The sequence below is a fragment of the Hesperophylax consimilis genome, chromosome 16 (genome assembly GCF_061612785.1).
Source record: "Hesperophylax consimilis isolate HC1 chromosome 16, BYU_Hcon_1.0, whole genome shotgun sequence".
Classification (NCBI taxonomy): Eukaryota; Metazoa; Arthropoda; class Insecta; order Trichoptera; family Limnephilidae; genus Hesperophylax; species Hesperophylax consimilis.
Genome location: NC_142851.1, coordinates 25,474,589 through 25,489,727, shown reverse-complemented (window position 1 = coordinate 25,489,727; position 15,139 = coordinate 25,474,589).

Here is a 15,139-nt window from a genome sequence, read left to right as displayed (position 1 = left end):
TGCAAGTTGTGCCTTAAAATATTCAAATGAATTGTTTGTTTGCGCATGAAAATACATAATATTAATATGAATAATTAATAATGTCTTCGTATAAAAACTCAATTCTTTCAAGAAAGGCATACAAGACAATATTGTATCGGTGACTCAATCCAATATTGTATTTACATGCCTCTCTTAAAAGAATTTATGTGGACAAAACAAATTATTTATACATATTCATATTACGTATGTAAGTTCATGCGCACACAAAACATTCATATTAATATATTCTAAGCGTAACTCGTTTTTTTTCAAAAATAATTAATTGTTTTTTTTTTCAGAAATAATTAATTACGATTATAACATACTTTTACCCAGCGTTGCTGGGGGTTATACACATATTATGTAGATATATGGAGATAGACATTTCATGGAGGACTTTTCTGTAGGCCTGTTCAAGATATACAATTCCGTTGTACATTATTTTGATGTACCTAACAAGGTTTAGCCAGCGTTAGCAATATTGCCCGAAAATATATTTTTACGACTTGATTATAAAACATCGACTTTCTACTATCTATAAATATAATTTACATGTATTATACACATATTTATATAAAAAAGAAAATTATTACGGAAGAAATTCTCTAAATGATAGATAAAACGTTATTAAAATCCGCTGCGTAGTTTAGAAGAACTAAGCGCACAAACAGACACGGATAGCGACTTTATTTTATACTATTTAGAGATGTATCGTTTACCCTTAAAGAATATTTTTTATGGTATGCGTCAAATAAGCAGAAATTTCTAGAAAATTAAACGTGTGTATATATTATATACACTTAAAGATTGTGAGATAAAAAACCGAATTCCTAACAAGAATTTCGAGTGCCCGGAGCCAGGTACACCATAACATATGAGTCTATTGTGAGTATGGAGGGAGTTGAATGAATTATTGAACGAATGAATGATTGATTGAAAGATTGAATGAATTAACGAAGAATTAATCGATGAATGCATAAATGAATTAATGAAAATGATACAAATCCCGAGCTCAGTTCTTCCTTAGATTCCGAAATGGCGATATTTTTTTTTATAAAATACAAATTAAATGTTCAATGTGTCGAACTACATGTTGGAGAGGTCAAATGATCTCTCTCAACCAGTGCCCATCGCGCAGTTCGTGGGCAGACGCATCCGTCACCAAGACCCGGACAAACCTAACCCTATTAACCCGGGTATCCCTGCTAAGCCACCAAACGTAGCGGTGACTTATGGCAGAGGTTATTCAACAAATCTGGAGTCAGAGCAAAGGATATTAACTATGAACCTTGGAGGTCATCAGAAAATAAATAATATAAAGCCTTTTTTGAGTTGACTAACATAAAGCACGACACAGAATTCAAAAAGTCTTCGAAGACAAGTTTTAAAAAAAGTATTATTTGTTCTATTGTACAGCAAATTTACCGTGGGTATTCAGCAAAATTTTAAACACAAAACGCCTTGAAAACTTGAACTTGCTAAGCAAAACGTGTGGATTCAATGGACCGGCTGTGTTAAGAGTAAAAGGGAACAAAGGAGACGGGAGTAGATGGCAGGAAGAAAGGGAAGGCTAGTTCCCAGCACGGTGACAATCTCTCCATTGCCGTTCTGCGATATTCATCGTCACCATTGTTTCACGGAGTACTAGACCCTTTATGCAGAAACGATTAGCGACGAGAAAAACCGATAATTAGGCCCTTTCCTACAGGTTGTTGGATTTCTATAGGAATCAGTAATCAGTAGGGATCAACAAAAAAGGTTCTGGATTCTTTTTGAGAGATTGGGGTAGTACTCAATACATATTTGTGATCATTGGAGAAAATATTAACAACTCTCAAATCAAAAATGTAAAACAGTATAATCTGAAAAAAATATTCGCAATCTGTATACAAAAAGTTCCACTCAACAGAAACCGGACTACTTTGCTAAGCTTTATACACAACTCTTGCCATAGAGTCAAGTAAGTTAGCACTTATCTCATTCTTAGACATGAGTGCAGCGTTTGACACGATTGATCACGAATTCCTCATAAAGAGACAATAAAAGAATTGACTGGCATCCTACCTAACTATAAAGCGTGACGGTTGGAAATAAACTGTCTAACTTCACAACGCTTTCTTCGAGGTTACTCCAGGGATTCGTTTTGGGTACACTTCTATTCATCCTTTTTACAAATGATGTCGCCAAAATAATACATTTGGTCTTCTGTCTCTTGTCTTTTAGATTAGAAGAAACATTTGGTTTGAATTCCATTCATTGACACCGAAAATCCTATCTATCTGGTATCCTATCTATCCAATCGCTTACAAGCCGTGAGGGTTGGAAATAAATTTTCTAACTTCGCAACACTTTCTTCAAGGGTACCCCAGCGATCCGTTTTGGGTCCATTTCTCTTCATCCTTTTTACAAATGATGTCGCCAAAATAATCGAGTCATTTGGTCTCTTGTCTCACTGCTACGCTGACTATCAGCAATTTTATTTTTACAGCGCTATAAAGGAAATCAATAGTCTCAAGATCCTTATAGCTGAATGTCTAGAAGCAACAACTCGTTGGATGTCTTCAAACAAGCTGAAGCTAAATCCATCTAAGACTGAGTTTCTCTGGGCGGCCTCAAACAAACGTCTTTATTTCTTAGACGATTCACCTATTTCTATTTTCGGCAGCGATATCAACCCCAAAACAATAGTCAAACTTCTTGGTGTCAATTTAGATTCGGACTTAAAAGACGGGTTGAAAGTCTAATAAATAGGACGGTAAGTACCGGTTTTTTCACCTAATACAACTCAAGTCTGTCCGAAGAAACCTTCCTACTGATGCAACAAAACTACTTATCAACTCTTACAAAGTATTACGTCTCGATTACTGCAACGGCATTTATTCCAGCCTTCCAAAATATCAAATAGACAAACTACAATCAATGTTTGATGCAGCAGCATGGCTCATAATCGGGGTTTCTAAATATCCGCACATTTTAGAACACCTTCATAAGCTTCACTGGCTCAAGTGCCCTGAAAGAATCAAGTACAAATTGTTCTGGATGGTTTTTAAGTCCATCGATGAAATGGCCCCACCATCTCTGAAATATGCGTCCTGGAAAACACTGGTCTGAAACAGTCAACTCCGATGTCTACTAACAAGTCCAACAGAATTCAGGTCTAAACTAAAAACTTACCCTTTTACGCACTCACACCCTTACATTAAATATACTATTCCTGAGAGTAGCACTTGTATTGCCTATAATACATCCAAATCACATCTCTGAAATATGCGTCCTGGAAAACACTGGTCTGAAACAGTCAACTCCGATGTCTACTAACAAGTCCAACAGAATTCAGGTCTAAACTAAAAACTTACCCTTTTACGCACTCACACCCTTACATTAAATATACTATTCCTGAGAGTAGCACTTGTATTGCCTATAATACATCCAAATCACACTTTTCTTATTGGATTTACATTATTCAAAATCTGTCTTTTACCGAGGGATGAATCACATTTAGGATGATGAAATTTGATCATTACCTTGTACTGTAGTACTGCCCAGCATAAAATTTGCTCTTCCTTTCCTGAAACACCATAAATATACATATATTATTAAAATAAATACCGGAAAGTCCAATTATGTCCTGTGCGTGCGAACCGTATCTAATGTTTTCTAATAAACAATAAACATTGTTAATCTCAAGTGACCTAAGTGTGTTACTGTATATTATCTGTCTGTACAAAATATAAATAAATCACGTTCATCAATCAAATACGTTGTACATAAAGCTTTGTATTAGTGATCAACGAACCGGTGGATGTAATCTGTTGATAATAGTTTAACCTAAATGTATGATTTTTAGCCATAAATTGATAATAGTTTGACAATTGATAATAGTTAGTAATAACATAGATCATTGTCGAAATGTATTAAATATTTGTACAGTGCCCTTGAGGTGATTTTTCAGAAAAACGGCCTAAACAAATTATCCAAATATTATTATTATATTGTTGGAAGAACCTTAGTCGAAGTGTGATAGAGTTATGTAAATATTACTGAATTTTATGGGGATGAATTAGCTCAGTTGTCAGAGCTAAGCCCTTACAAGGCTAAGGTCCTGGGTTCATTTTCTAGATGCAACTGAATCTTTTTCTAATTCACGTTTTTTGGTTTGAGACTTGTTAAAATTATCCTCAGTGATTCAATTTTTTACAATTTGAAGTTTTACACAATTAGTTATTCCACTATAAAAAAATTTAACATTTTAAAGTTTCAAACACTAAAAAATATTTTATCTTTAACTCACAGATCATAAAGAATCATAAAGAAACAATAAAGAACGTCCATCAGTAAGAAAAGGCTGAAAGAAACAGGAAAGAGCCAGGCGTATCAAGAACTAGCAAAACATAGCTGGAAGCACCACGAATAAACTAGTAGTTTTGTGAACAGAGACCTCGCATCATGTTGATAATTCATATTTGACAAATTCGGGGTAAAAATGTAATATCTAACACAGCTACCATCTTAATAGGATTGACCGGACACGGAACACACAAACATATTTATAGACAAGCGAAATGTAAAACGTTCGGGTTAAAACAGGTCTTCGCTCGTTTAATAAGTTATATGTTAGTGGCTAAGTTTCTCGTCTCACCCAGACGTCGTGCGTCGGCTAACCACCATCATTGCGTAGGATACATCTTCTGCTTTTAATGATAGTAGTAGGAGTCAGGACCCGGGATATTTGGGGTGATTTTTTAAAATAAGGAATAAAATGTTATGTATGTATTCAAGGAACAAAAACAGTTTCATAATTAATCCCATACTAGTAAACCCCCAATGTTTTACTATAGCTAATGTCTTTCTCGAGTATCTCCGACTTCTTCCACCATTCACTACTGTATACTACAATGTTACTGTTGAATAACTACATTACATCTACTTTCATTCAACTTCGTATCTCATTCCAGTGCAGAAATATTGCGTTGAGTGTTCCTCGGGCGTTTTCAATTTCTTCTACCATTCGAACATCTAAACACTCCTAGCACTAATAACAACAAACTTTTAAATTTTCACCATTGTCGACTACTTATCGACTAAATTAATAAGGCTTATTTTCATATATTAAGATGTTCCCGAACGTTCCAGTCTATTCCCGAACATTCCATAACATTCCGGAATGTTCCGGGATGTTGTGGAATGCTCGCGAATACTCTCAAATGTTTCTGACTGTTCTAGAAATTTCTAGAGGGCGAAACATCCAAAAGTACGCCCTTCAGGTAAAAAATGGGAACCGTCCTCACGGATGGAGGATAGATGCCTACCACACCATATAACTGGCATTAACAACAACAAACTTGGAAATTTGCAGCAATATTGGTCGACTTCTTCTAGAATTTTGCGACCACAAAAATACGCGGGCTGAATTTTTATATATTAAGATTTCACAACATCTGCGGAACCTTATTGGACTTTAAAGAAATACATGACAAAGCGCCACCGTACTTGACGAAAGTGTGCATTCAAAACTATGTTAATACCTAGGCAAGCAACCTATCTCAGTACCTATGGTAATTTATATATTAAGATGTTCCCGAACGTTCCAGTCTATTCCCGAACATTCCACAACATTCCAGAATGTTACGGGATGTTGTGGAATGCTCTTGAAAACTCTCTAATGTTCCGGATTGTTCTAGAAATTCCTAGACGGCGAAACATCCAGCCCTTATATAGCACCAATTTTGGAGACCGGGCTTTTGCAGTAGCTGGCCCAACAACTTGGAGCAAACTCCCTACACATTTGCCAAAAATCGGCAGCTCATCAGAGTTCAGAGAAACGTCTTTTCTAACTATCGTATCTAGAATAATATCCGTCGTTTTTTTAGTTATAAGAGTATTTCATTCAGTCCAAGGGATTTACTTAGATCGATTCATCTTTCTCCTCGATTACCCACTTTAATGTAATAAAATTTATTGCAAATTAACTTTTTGAAATATTTTATATATTAGATATAAATAAGTATCTTAGTCATAAATCGTCAGCTTAATAAGTTACTCCGTTTTCGTTGAAAATAAGATTTTAATGCCATTTGGTTTTAAAAATAGTGCCGCTATAGTAAATCGTGAATTCGTTAAAAAAAACCAACTTAGTTTTTAAACACAAAATAGTAAGATGTCCATGGCACCATTTTGCATAACTAAGTAAAGTTCCTAACTCCGTTTTAAAATAGAAAGCCTTAAATCACACATGTTTAATGATCATAAATATATACAGAAAAATATGGTATATTCTGAACATAAATAAAAATAATAACATGTCTTTCATTTTTTTTCATTACGAGTTTTTTTGCGTCTCGTGTAAAATTTAACAAATCGTAGTTACGCATTCTACGAATTAAGCCGAAGAAATCTAAAGTTTTAATTCATTGTTGTAAGTCATCCAATTGGGGTATGCTGTGGGGCTTAAGGTTGTAGGTAGGGGAAGGAGATGAGGGAGTAATAATAATAAAAACATGGCATTTATATAGCGCAGTTTAGTGTCATTTCACTTTAAGTGTGCTTAACTAAAACAAATTTAAAAACTTTAATTCAGTTTTACTGGTCATCTCATTCCTACAGTCTGCCTTACCCAACACAGATCTAATATTATAACACTAAATATGCTGTTTATACAAAGTGATGACAAAACTTAGAATAACATTAACAGCAGGACAGGACAAAGCAAGAATATTAAAACTAAAACATAATATAAAACAGGAGGCAGTTTGTGCTCAGAAATGAGAATCTTCTGAGCAGACATTTTAAAAAGCTACAATAAGGAGGCAACTGAAACCAAACAATTACGGGAAGTTTTAGAATATGGCTTATTATAAAATATATAAAAGATGTTAAGGTTTATGAATGGTAAGATTTTTTAAATAATTTTCTTATTAAAGCGCGTTTAAATTCAGACAAATTCTGGAGATTAGTAAGAGCTGAGGGAAGTCTATTCCAGATGAGCGGGCCTGTTACACTAAAAGAGCGATCATAGTAGACGGCTCGATTTGACCTAGAAAGTTCGATTACACGATTACTAACATCTAGATCTGCTGACCTTAGAGTAGGCTGTCTATTGGTTAAGTTTTGTCGGACACTAAACTCGGATACATAGTCTGGCGCCATTCCTTCAGGCTATTTAGATCCAAACACGGCTAAAGTAATTTCAACCAAAGTTTCAATTTTGAATGGTGGTCTGGACCAGTGTGATACTTCAACAATTCTTCAAATTTAAAAGATAATTTTCAAGTTCGGTGAAAGATTTTTTTCAAGTTCAGTTATTATTTCAGTTATTTCAAGCAACTAGCCAATCATGATAGAAAACAGAACTTGAATAGGACATTCACAGAACCCGTAAATAAATGTTGAAATTTGATGAATTATTCAAATTTTGTAAAACGACCCATCCTTAGAGTATCTTCCACTCTATGTATTTTGTTAAATGAATAAATTGACAAATATTTGAACACTTTTGAAAGATAGTTAAATACGCTTAAATTTTTATTATTAGTAATAAACACATAAGTTTTTATTATTATAGTTTTGAAAGCAATCTGAAAACTAAAAAACTTTTAACTAGCCAAATGAATTAAAAGCATTATTTTCACCTCGTTTTTTTCGTTTCACATAAAATATTTTAAGGCCTTTGGTTTCGTAGAGGTCTACATTTAATTTTTTCTGTGGTTAAGTTCGAGATTTGATTATGAAACATGGCGTTTTCTCTTTCTAACAACATTTGGATCATATATCTAACCATGACAGCAAGGGAGACAACGATTTCCACGAGACCATTTTGGACTGTTCCAATGGCGAACAAAACTAGCCCGAGGGGAAACAGAAAGAAATATATACACAAGAAATATAAAACTACGTCAGAATATTAACTAAAATATAAAAAAATAAGAACTTAGTAACTAATATAAAATTAAATAATCTAAATATAATACACCTAATATCTATATAATACTTTGCACAACAATACATGTGATTGTACTTATACCTAGACGTAGTGGAAAATATGTTTTGAAGTTGGAGTCTAATACTAATAGACTAATGGAAGTGAAATGATACTAAACTGCGCTATATAAATGCCATGTTATTATTATTAAGGGATGGGAAGGGACCTGCCAAACTTAATGTTCAAGCAAACATGATTAAATGAACTTCTGTAACGATAATAACTTGCAATCAATTTTAGCATGTAAATCTATATTTGTATGTTTATTGTTCTAGCAGTTATAGGTCCTATTCATAAATTACCAGCTAGGCTTTTATATCTTTATTTTTTTAAGACAAAGAACATCTAAAACAAAACAACATAAAATAAAACACTTTACATTGCTAGAAGGAAAAATAGTAGATAAGATAATAGATAGATTCTGAAACATTACCGGAAACATCGTTAAAGAAATAAGTCAATAGAAAATTCCTAGTGTACTAAAATACGTCAGTGTATGTACGTAATATCAATACTGGTATTAGTCACATAATAAATAATAAATGAGTTGAGTCAAAGCAGAGCTAGGCAGTTTGTTCAACTTGATTTTTTGTTCTGCTTGCCGAAATTTGACGACCTGTTAATATTTAGTGATTGATACATTAAATATGTCTATAACCTTCTTGTAATCATTACCCAAATTCTGTATACAATTATAATTGTAATTCCATGTTAGATAATAGAGTGGACAATGTCTCGATGCAAGGTATATGGTAAGAAATCAATTATAAATTATGTCAATTATTTAATTCATGATTTTATATAAACAAGTCATTAATTATTTAACGTTTTGATAATTTTAGTAAATTAACTTGACACGGTATATAATACTAATTGACCCTGTGTTGTGTGGCATATGAATAAATATATTATTTTAAGAAAAGAAGAAACAATTCTTAGTAACTATCTCACATTCCTGTATTGGCTCTAGGTTGCCATGTATTGTTACCGGCTGATTAAATTTTAACTAGGAGGTTCCGAATCCTAACAAAAAAGTGCTCCCCCTGGTTTACCGGTCGCAGCATGACATGAGTACCTACTCCTGGTAAGTGAGGTACAACAGTATCGTATCTTCCTCTTTCATATCCAAAGCGTTCCTCTTGTACCTACAATGGTAAGTCGTACAATTTTAAGTCGTAATCCAAAGTATTTAAAGTGACAATTAGTACATAAAAAAACTTTAAATACTTGAAACAAGGTTAATAATTATTACATGTTCAAACACAAGGATTTTAATCGTAATATGGCGATTGCCACGATAAACTACAATCACGGATAACGGAATTTCCAAGCGCTCAAATGCCTATCTAAATATACTACGTAATATCATTAATAATTTCACACAAAATGTTCCTTTTTATTTGTATTACTACAATTAATTTTCCAATCAGAAAAGCCGGTTCTGTAATTAAATTTTCAATTTGGGAAGCGGGTTTGGATACCACCGCCCGGTAATCATTTATTGGATAACCAACATTTCTGTCTTATGCCTTTTGGTGAGTTAGCAGGGGTGCCCGGGTTCATCCGGTGAGTTATGTTCTGGATGCACCTGCCCAGCAGCTGCGTGGCGTGCCAGATAGGGAGAGGAACGGTATCTATTGTACATTGACGAGGTTCGGGGAAATTTTTCTCCATGTCTCGTGAACTGAGGGTGTAAAGTACCTGGGGGATGGTTTTTTTCTACCCTATGAGTGGGCTGCCTATAGCAACTTATAGGGCTGAAATACTATTATTTTTTTGTATATTTTAAATTTTTTTTGTATGTAGTTATTTTATTTATTTGTATTTTTTGTAAATAATTTTTTTTTATTTTTTATGTTTGTTATATATTATTTTAAATTAAGGTGTTTGTAAAATTTATACTATATTTTTTGTATATTTGGTTGCAATTTAATTTTTTATTTGAGTCCACTCATCAAGGGGGGAAGGTAATAGAGACTGGGAATGGATAGGTGGGTTTGTCGTCGGGGCTTGAACGCCCGAGACATGCTATTCTTGGATTTGTGTGCATAGGAAGTTTCGCATAGAATGTTTTGGCTAATTCTACCACATGGGTTTTAAATGGGGGGATTTTCGTGCCTGAATTAATTATGTTATTTCGGACAAACCAAAGGCTTTTGGTGTATCTTCTAAGTGTGGCATTCTGGAATGAGGCAAGACAATTTGTGTTACCTGTGCCCCAAATGGGTGAGGCGTATGACATGATGGGGCGTATTTGTGTTTTGTAGATGAGTAGTTTGTTTTGTATGGAAGTTTTTGAATTTGAGTGAAGCAACGGGTAAAGGGCGTTGGATGTTTTTTTAGCGTTTGTGAGAGTGTTATTTATGTGTTTTGTCCATGTGAGTCATCTGTCAAGTGTAACTCCAAGATATTTGGCCGATTTTTGCCATGGTATAGTTTGGCCGTACATCGTTATTTCCTCTCGCGGATCCCGGCCGCCTTTTCTACGAGAGAAAAAGACGGCCACGCTCTTTGAGGGATTCACGTCTATACGCCATTTATCGTACCAATCTTGGAGTGAGTCTATGTTTTTTTGGAGTCGGTATGTAATCATTCTGGGTGAACAGTATCTAACCATAACTGTGGTATCATCTGCGTACAGAGCTTTGTGAGAATTAGAATTTTCAGAGAGGGGAATGTCGTGATTGTAGACATTAGAGGCTGGCTTTGGAAGTCCTTTTGACCTCTCTAACTGGTCTCTCGACCCCATCGCATTGTACCGCAGTGGGGGGGATATATTCATATTTCCTTCACTCCTGGACACATCGAACCCTAGATTCCTATCCAAACCTCATACCTTTTACCTTCCCAGAACTTCCTCTTCTTCCTTTCCTTAAAAAAACTCGCCACACAGCTTCCCGAAAGATGACATAGGCCCTGAGGGAAATTATTTTCCTAAGGATATGATAAAAAAATTGCTTTAACCGTTTTGAATTTTAGGAATATTCAATAACACTTTTTGATTTTCATTCGTGTTCTTAGGTGTAATTGCTTTACCGCAAAGTGCATTGCGTTTCGCAAAATCCGCGACGGCAAATTCTGAAGGCAGCTTCGGGACTTGTATCGTATACGTAACGTAATACCGCCCAGGAGTAAATCCTCACGTATCCCGTATAACTTTTATAGCCTCCGCAGAAAATAGCGTCACATATGATGCGCCATGCATAATGGAAACGTGGCTGGGTTCAGATAAATCTGTTTCCAGGAGGGATTATCCGATAAGCATTTTGTGATGTGACGATAAAATGTGTTATACGCAAAAGAGTTGTTGCCAAAATCACAGATAAACGTTAATATTAACTGCCTTCAACAACTAGCAAGAAAATTATTACAAAAGTATAAACATATTTCAGATTTCCAATTAACATTAGCTAAATACGTCATAATGAGCACCTCTCCTTCCCCTGGATACTTCAGAGGGTCGACTGGATTAAGATTTTCATTGTGGTGTTTAGCGAAAATTCATTACATATTGAAAACACCAAAATCGATATAAAAGAACATAGAACTACAATTAGAGGCGTTACTGCGTACTAATATTTCGTCGACATTTGTTCTGCTATTAGAACGCGATAAGCGGTGCGCGTAGATCGGATCCGGTAGTTTTAATCAGAGCATTGGGAGAGTTGGTAAGAGAGCTGAACCTATTTTTTCGCTTCGTGTCTTATCTAAATATGATACCTACATCAATGTATAATTTTTTGTTTAGTATTTAAAGGATGATTACTGAGAACGCTTTTGATTATCATGTCAATAAATGCCTTTATTGACAAAATTAAGAAAGGGACGCTTAGATGGTTTGGGCATGTAGAACGAATGAGCGAAGATAGGAGTGTAAGGAGGATATATAATGCAAATGCTAATGGTAGCAGAAGTCGAGGACGACCGAGGAAGACATGGCACGATCAAGTGAATCAGATACTCGAGTCGGGCCATGTCAAGAGTCAGAATAATAGAAGAGTATGTATGAGACGATGTATGAAGTGTGTGCCAAGACCAAGTTGTTTGGCGTCCTCTCTGCTTACCCCTGCGGGGAAACAGCGAGATGGTTAGTTAGTTAGTTAGTTTATTGACAAGGACGACATTCGACTTGTTCCTTCAACAGATCACCAGACAATAACCATCTCCATACCCACAGTTGTGATGTAACCTACTTAAGAATAGTAATGTTACATATAAGAATGATATTACGTATGTACCTAGAGATAGCAGAACCGGTTCCATGATAACTCAACACAGTGACAATTCAACACACTTTATATAAAGTCATTAGAAACGATAAAAAAAATTTAAACCTAACCTTATCTAACCTAACCTACTTAACCCAGTCAATAAAGTTTTTGTTTCATCAGTTTCCATGACTTTATATAACTTTTTAATGATGTGATAAATTATCATTGTGATGATTTATCCGGTCACCAGCAGAACCATACTTTCGATTTTATTGCAATTTCGATTGTATAGCTAAGATCTTCGATTTATTCTCGGTTCGCGTAATGATTTTACGAGAAATTTACCGCTATTATGGAGAGACGCTAAGCCGTTGACATTGAAAGGTAGTTAACGGTTCAATAAACTGTATCAGTTTATAATCAGTTCAATAAGTATCAATAAATATTAGTGTCACGGGCAGACAGGGTACATATTATGTAATACACACAGGCATTCAGATTCGCGTCGTGTCGCACACTGTGTAAAGAAGCGATTCATAGTCGTTAATTAATAAAACACCATTTCATTTTTTTAATCTGATGCTTTAATCAATCGTCCAATGTGTGTCGGTTTGCGCATACCAGTCTGATCGATGAAGAAAATTAGGGGTTTGAAAACGTTGGTAAAGGAATAAGGAGGTATCTAGGTCAAAACATTTACATGAATATGTTCTAGGACAGTGATGAACAACCTTTATAACCGCAATGCCAATTTATTAATTTTCAACTAATTCGCGGGCCGCAATGGGTAAGGTACTGCTTGTAAGTAGTACTGCTTTCAATTCAATTCAATTCAATTTGTTTATTAATTTCAAAAACATTACAAAATTGTTCATTTCAAAGCGTTTTTAAAATAATTTTTATAATAAGAATTAAGAGATTAATATTTACAGTGTGTATATCAACTATACCAGTGATAATAAAACTTGCCTTTTAAAGGAAGCTTCATTGATGGCAAACATGTCGATATCCGAATTGATTCTGTTTAACAGCAAGATTGCTCTCCCCACAGGCATGACCATTGGCAAGTTAGTTCTGCAGGCCGGGAGATAAAATAGTCTATGTTGTCGGTGACGTAGATAACCATCGGGAACATAGAAATGAATGCTCTCCATGATGACCGAGTTTTCAAACCATCCACGAATCAGTCTAAAGAAATGTGTAGCAATGCGCACATCTCTCCTGACCCGTAGATAGTTCATTCCGAGCATACCCAAAAGAAAGTCAGTGGGATAGAGCCACGGGTAGTAGCCATACTCCCTCATGTAGAGAAATCTCAAGAATTTCTTCTGAACTCTCTCCAACATGAGAAAATACTTTACCTGGTGTGGACCCCAAATCACCGACCCACTTTCAAGTCTACTCCTTACTAAGGAATTAAATAAAACTATAAGCACACGGTTATCTCTGAAATTCCTTGCAGTGCGTAGAACAAAGCCCAGAATTCTAAGTGAAGTGCTACATGCCGCCTCAATATGAGCATGAAATGTCAGTCTACTATCAAACATGATTCCAAGATCCTTCATTGTCGAGACACGTTTTAAACTTCGGGCGTCCATTGTATACCGGTAATACCAGGTATGACTCGCCCTAGTGAACGACAAAATTTAACATTTTGAAACATTAAACTCAATCCGATTTATTTTACTCCATTCAACAATTCTATTAATGTCTGACTGGAGTTGATTGCAGTCTTCTAAATTAAGTATTTCTAAGAAAAGTTTCAAGTCATCAGCAAAGAGAAGAAACCTAGAATGCAGAATTACTTCTGAAATATCGTTTATAAATATGGAAAAGAGGAGTGGGCCTAAATTACTGCCTTGGGGTACCCCCGATCGTACAAAGAAATGGTTGGATTGGAATAGTCCATGAGACACAAACTGTTTCCTGTCTGCAAGATAGCTAGCAAAAAAGTAAGTAGTCTTATGGAGAATCCTATTGTAGCCAGTTTATTGAGTAAAACGTCGTGATTTACAGTATCGAAGGCCTTGATTGATGAAAATCATTGTATGAACAATGTACTTGATGGCCTTTGTCTAATGATTTAGATACGTAATCAGTAAACACCAATAGGTTGGTTTCTGTCGATCGACCTCTTCTAAATCCATGTTGTTCAGAAATTAGAAAGGGTTCAACTTGTAATAGTGCGAATTTATGAAGAATCGATTCGAACAATTTAGCCGGTGCAGATAGTATTGCTACCGGTCTGTAATTTTCCACAGAAATCTTTATGCCGCTTTTATGAATCGGATAAATTTTTGATATTTTCCACAAATCAGGAAATACACCAGTTTCTAGGGAAAGGTTAAATAAGAAGCTTGTAGTGTAGTGGTTAATTTTGCAGTCGGTGGTGTAGCAAACCTGTACTTATATTTGCTAAAACCGTAATTTTATTAAGGCGATGTCTTACATAGTAATGCAAAATCATGTGTTTTCGGTTTGAAAATTTGGTCGCCTAGAAATTTTTCAGAAACTTTAATTAAATACTGCGAGTAGAATACATCTTGGCCTTTGAAATAATCGAGTATTTTTTAAATAAGTATTTTTATAAGCCCAGAGAAAAATAATGTATAAGGCCTATGAAAACTGCTTTAAAGTTCAAAATATCCTACTTACGAACCCATTTTCGGTTATGATTTTATTGTATAATGTGGAAAATTAAGTTATTTATAAAACGATCGGAAAAAAATAAATATTTATGCCTGAACATAGACAAAATAAATTAAACGGCACTTTTTGGCCATGTTTTTTTCTTGCATAAATCAAAACAGATATGGTGTTAAGCGGGAATTTAAACCTTATCGCCATCTACGTAAGGGTTGTTATTAATAGCGGCTCAATTTAAAATATTACACGACGTAGTGCATCGCCTTAATACAACAATCATATA